Source organism: Schistocerca piceifrons, chromosome 1, assembly GCF_021461385.2.
Source record: "Schistocerca piceifrons isolate TAMUIC-IGC-003096 chromosome 1, iqSchPice1.1, whole genome shotgun sequence".
NCBI classification, from domain to species: Eukaryota; Metazoa; Arthropoda; class Insecta; order Orthoptera; family Acrididae; genus Schistocerca; species Schistocerca piceifrons.
Genome location: NC_060138.1, coordinates 901552239 through 901558074, shown reverse-complemented (window position 1 = coordinate 901558074; position 5836 = coordinate 901552239). Strand labels below are relative to the sequence as shown.

The window sequence follows — 5836 nt, the reverse complement described above, 5'->3', positions numbered from 1 at the left end:
GAAATAATGAGTTCACTGAATCACACACACTATATTTACATGCAACACATCTTCCGAAAGAGATTCACTGTTCACGGAATTTTCACATCGCTTTGATGATTTCTGTTTTCGAGAAAGGATTACGGTTTCCACAACAGTCTAATGGAGACCAGACTTCGTGATACAAAGATTCAGTATATTCAAAAGCGTACGAACATGTTCCAACAGTACTGTATGAAACTTTTCAGTGATGTATCATGGCATTGACGCACGCTGATGTGAAGCAAGGACAGGATAACACTCAAAACATAAACAGCAAATAAACATCAGTCACTGCAGAATCAACGTACCGGTACGTCATTTCTAGTGGTGGGCTTCTCTACTAGTGACCGAAAAAATGCAGTTCAATATTGGTTTGTGACGCAAAGAAGGGAGTTCCTGAAAGAAGGTCTTTCACTATAAAAATAACGCGAAGGAAAATAACAAATTTTGTATTATAACCGGCAAATCTTCACGAAGGAATTATAAACGTGTGTGCTCCTTACTATAAATATTAATATGGCACGAACCTCGTGGCCGGCGCCGTGGCTTAGTTGGTTAAAGCGCCTGTCTAGTAAACAGGAGATCGAGGGTTCGAATCCCTCCGGTGCCTTCGGAAGTATCCGACAATTTTTTTTTAATTGATACACTGTACACGTCAAGTTTGTGTATAAGAGATATATATTTTTGGTTCCGGACAAAATTTTAGAGGTAATAGTGCATGTCAAAAGTCAATTTCATTTAAGGCAAAAGCTCTTTCGCTGCAACCAGACATATATTTTGGCATGAAATTGAGTGCACTTGTTTCTTATAGCTGTTGAATCTCTTGTTATAGGCAAAATGTCAAGGATTATGACAGGCGTAACTGCAAACATTGTTTACGGTCCGGGCGTGCCTTCGGCATTCTCCAGCAGATGGCAGCGCCGCAGTACAATTTCAAGAAGCGTCTGCGCTAGGCGTGGCGACCGTGGGTAAATCGGTATAACTGCACAAATATTCTACCGTAGAAGTAGAATCGTGTAATTGATCAATGGGAGCAGCTTAATATGCATATGCATCTGTCTCGATGTTACGTGCTCTACATGGGAATAGGCGCTTTTCTATCGGTATTGATAGTTTCTGGGACGATATTTGGCGTCCAACTCTTTTTTTTTGGTAAGAACTTCCACTCTCCTTCTGAAATTCCCATAACTTATTATTTTAGGCATTGCATTGACTTGAGGATTAATAATATAAATGCTGTCTGTTTACGCGTGTCAAAATGGTTCAAATGGCTCTGAGCACTACGGGAGTTAACTTCTGAGGTCATCAGTCCGCTAGAACTTAGAACTACTTAAACCTAACTAAACTAAGGACATCACACACATCCATGCCCGAGGCAGGATTCGAACCTGCGACCGTAGCGGACGCGAGGTTCCAGACTGTAGCGCCTTTTTTCTAATCTCATTTTATCCGCTTTCGTTCGTTGCACCTGCTCGGGGCGGACGTCGTAAGACATCCGTTTAAGTTCGTTGTTGATCGATTAACTCAGTTTTTTTATTACAGAGGGCAGCTAACTCTAACCGCACACGCGAGCTACCAATCCGGCTGTTTTTTTTTTCTCTCGTTTTGTTCTATAGTGTTCGTTGAATTTGTCCGTAGCGGACGTCCGATGACACCCGTTCAGGTTGTTCGTTGATCCGTTCACTCAGTTTTTTTTTATTACAGAGGGTAACTAAACTCTCTGACCGAACACGCTGAGCTATCGCGGCGGCACGCCTAGAACCACTCGGCCACTTCGGCCGGCTTACGCGTCTCTCTGTAGTGTCACTTTCTATCGCTTCTTTTCTTATTTCTCTGCTGGACACAATTTTAAATCACCATTCAGGTACTGGCAAAATTGACGGATTTACTCACGGGTGGCGTCTGCGCTGGGATTTTTTAAAAAGAAAAGACAGTCACGTTCAAGACAAACGCGGGTATGTAATGGGACCGAGCGAGGTGGCGCAGTGGTTAGCACACTGGACTCGCATTCGGGAGGACGACGGTTCAATCCCGTCTCCGGCCATCCTGATTTAGGTTTTCCGTGATTTCCCTAAATCGTTTCAGGCAAATGCCGGGATGGGTCCTTTGAAAGGGCACGGCCGATTTCCTTCCCAATCCTTCCCTAACCCGAGCTTGCGCTCCGTCTCTAATGACCTCGTTGTCGACGGGACGTTAAACACTAACCACCACCACCTATGTAATGGTACTGCAGACGAAAGTAAAAAACACGAACTCATTCCAAAATAGGAGACGGAGCTCTGTTGATGGAATTAAAATCCAGAATATATGACGAAAGAAGACTTTAAACTGGATACGCCACGGTGTATTCCTTCGACGACCTCTTTTTCCTACTTTTGGTTTTTTCGGGGTTCCGTTTTCTCTCGAACAGTTCTAATGATCTAATTGGTGGTGATCAGAAGGCAAGGTGCAGCTGTGATGCTGTGGACGTTGAGCTCACGGAGGGCTGTGACCGCTTGCTAACCTTTTATCTCAAATAAGTCGACAACTAAGGATTTCTATTTTCTCCAATAGTGTCACGTAATAGATTATAAGCTCGAACATAATCACATTACTTGAGGAAAGTAAGTTTCTTGAGAAGAATCATCAGCGAATCATGCAACGATTCTCATGTGAAACACCTCGCTATTCTTCCACACCCGCGGCCTTTAAAACTGTGGATGGCAGGAGAGCACTTCGATTCCTTCTTTCTAGATACCTGAAAGAAGTTCGACACTGTACTGCGTACGATACTGCAATGCCTGTGTTGTTCTGAATTGCGATGCAGAGTTCCATGCGTGGCAAGCGACTTCTACTAAAATGTCTCACCCATACTGGAATGTACGTAATGGATGTACGAGTACAGAATGTAGACTCATGGTTGACGACACAAGGAAGTTTAGGCCTGGCCGTCAGCATATAGCCAAGTGGCACCGTACACTATGGCTGAAGTTCGTGCGCGCAAGATTGTTTACCTGTCCGGCGTACTCGTAGGTTTTGAGGTAACCGAGATAGAATGACGCATGAATACAGAAAGTCGGCTCAAAATTTCTTTTTGAAACGAATATGCGCAACAGAAAGTCTACGAAATTGAATGGTTCCTACGAGATCAAGATACAATAGTTAACAACAAACTTATTGGAATACACCTTTCCATAGTGAGCAGTGTCGTCTACGTCAAACTCATTAATGATGCAGTGAGTCACAAAATCATTCGAGGTACTAAACATTGTCTCAAATTCCTTCATCCCGGCGGACATGTCGGAGAGGTAACTATTGATCATGCAGGACAGGGATTGCGAAGCGTACGCATCTTCGAACTTCCCTTCGAGGTTCCGTCTGCTTGGTGATTGATGCCCTGCGCCCATATGGAAGAGTGCTTAGCCACGTGGAGGAAAAATGGTCGAAACTTCACGACCTACCCAGTCCTCAGTGGAGTGCGACAGATCAGAATAAAACTGACGCTACATATACCCTCATATCTGTTCATCGGTGGATGAAAGCCATAGTCATCTACGATGGACAACACAAAACATGCTCTGGATGTGGAAAAGAAGGCCACGTCCGTGCAATATGCATGCAGCGGAGGATTGAGCAAGTTCCAACTGGTGAACCCGTGTCTACGTTAACACCGATGCCGCTAACACTGACGTACACTATGCCATCAAAAATATCCGGATACCCCCAAAAACATACGTTTTTCATATTAGGTGCATCGTGCTGCCACCTACTGCCAGGCACTCCATATCAGCGACCTCAGTAGTCATTAGACATCGTGGGAGAGCAGAATGGGGCGCTACGCGGAACTCACGGGCTTCGAACGTGGTCACGTGAGTGGGTATCACTTGTCATACGTCTGTACGTGAGATTTCCACGCTCCTAAATATCCCTAGGTCCACTGTTTCCGATGTGATAGTGAAGTGGAAACGTAAAGGGATGCGTACAGCACAAAAGCGTACAGGCCGTCCTCGTCTGTTGACCGACAAGAGTCCGCCGACAGTTGGAGAGGGTCGTAATGTATAATAGGCACACATCTACCCAGAACATCACACAGGAATTCCGAATTGCATCAGGATCCAGTGCAAGTTCAAATGGCTCTGAGCACTATGCGACTTAACTTCTGAGGTCATCAGTCGCCTAGAACTTAGAACTAATGAAACCTAACTAACCTAAGGACATCACACATCCATGCCCGAGGCAGTATTCGAACCTGCGACCGTAGCGGTCGCTCGGTTCCAGACTGTAGCGCCTAGAACCGCACGGCCACTCCGGCCGGCCTAACATCTGAGGTTATCAGTCCCCTAGAACTTAGAACTACCTAAACCTAACTAACCTAAGGACATCACACACATCCATGCCTGAGGCAGGATTCGAACCTGCGACCGTAGCGGTCACGCGGTTCCAGACTGAAGCGCCTAGAACCGCACGGCCATACTGGCCGGCCCACTGCAAGTACTATGACAGTTAGGCGGGAGGTGAGAAAACTTGAATTTCATGGTCGAGCGTCTGCTCATAAGCTACACATCACACCGGTAAATGCCAAACGATGCCTCGCTTGGTGTAAGGAGCGCAAACATTGGACGATTGAACAGTGGAAAAACGTTGTGTGGAGAGACGAATCACGGTACACAATGTGGCGATCAGATGGCAGGGTGTGGGCATGGAGAATGCCCGGTGAACGTCATCTGCCAGCGTGTGTAGTGCCAGCAGTAAAATTTGGAGGCAGCGGTGTTATGGTGTGGTAGTGATTTTCAAGGAGGGGCTTGCACCCCTTGTGGGTTTGTGTGCACTATCACAGCACAGGCCTACATTGATGTTTTAAGCATCTTCTTGCTTCCCACTGCTGAAGAGCAATCCTTCAACACGATCGAGCACCTGTTCATAATGCACGGCCTGTGGCGGTTACACGACAATAACATCCTTTTAATGGACTGGCCTGACTCTTATAGAACGCCTTTGGGATGTTTTGGAACGCCGACTTCGTGCCAGGCCTCACCGGCCGACATTGATACCTCTCCTCAGTGTAGCACTCCGTGAATAATGGGCTGCCATTCACGAAGCCTGCGAGAGTGGAAGTTGTTATCAAGCCTAAGGATGTTCCAACACCATACTGAATCCCAGCATTGCCGCTGGAGGGCGCCACGAACTTGTAAATAATTTTCAGCCAGGTGCCGGGATGTTTTTGATCACATAGTGTATGTTGTCGCGCTTCGAACGGATTCCATCCCCAAGAATGACCAGCTCCACCATCTTGACCGTTTACGGCAACCGCCTTCAACAGACACCACCACCACCTCTGAGGAAACGACGTACACTCCGGCCACTGCGGCGCCGGCGACGCCGTTGACCGACGGGAAAGGATCGGTAGGAGGGATGGAAATTGATGCCATTGTAGTGCCGACAGCTGCTTTCGTTCCTGAGCGCCGGGGTCACGTCGGACACCTGCTTAATGTACTCCACGGCAGATGCAATTGCGTACAACGACGACACAGTGAATCCGGATGCGCAGCGGGAGGTTCTTCCTCCTTCGCAGCAGTACGACGCGAATCACACGAAACAGAACACTTAGCAATCAGACAGATTCACCGGTAGGAGTCCATCCGTCCACCGCAGCAACACTTGCCTTCGATCAGCCCGGCGGGAGAGACACGATAAGAGATGGACCTTCAGCATGGGAACTGGGCCGATGAATCCGATGGTGATGAACACATCGACGACGCAGCCACAATGGCAGGTGCGGCGTCCACCGTATGTTAGCCACGCGGAAGACGCAGACGGTCGCGCAGACGCCAGGTCG

General features: G+C 47.3%; 1 non-coding gene across 1 annotated transcript; it reads left to right on the top strand.

Moving 5' to 3' along the window:
- Nucleotides 1-557: 557 nt before the first annotated feature.
- Trnat-agu lies at nt 558-631 on the top strand. The gene has a single exon. It is a non-coding gene; the product is annotated as a tRNA-Thr (tRNA).
- Nucleotides 632-5836: the final 5205 nt, after the last annotated feature.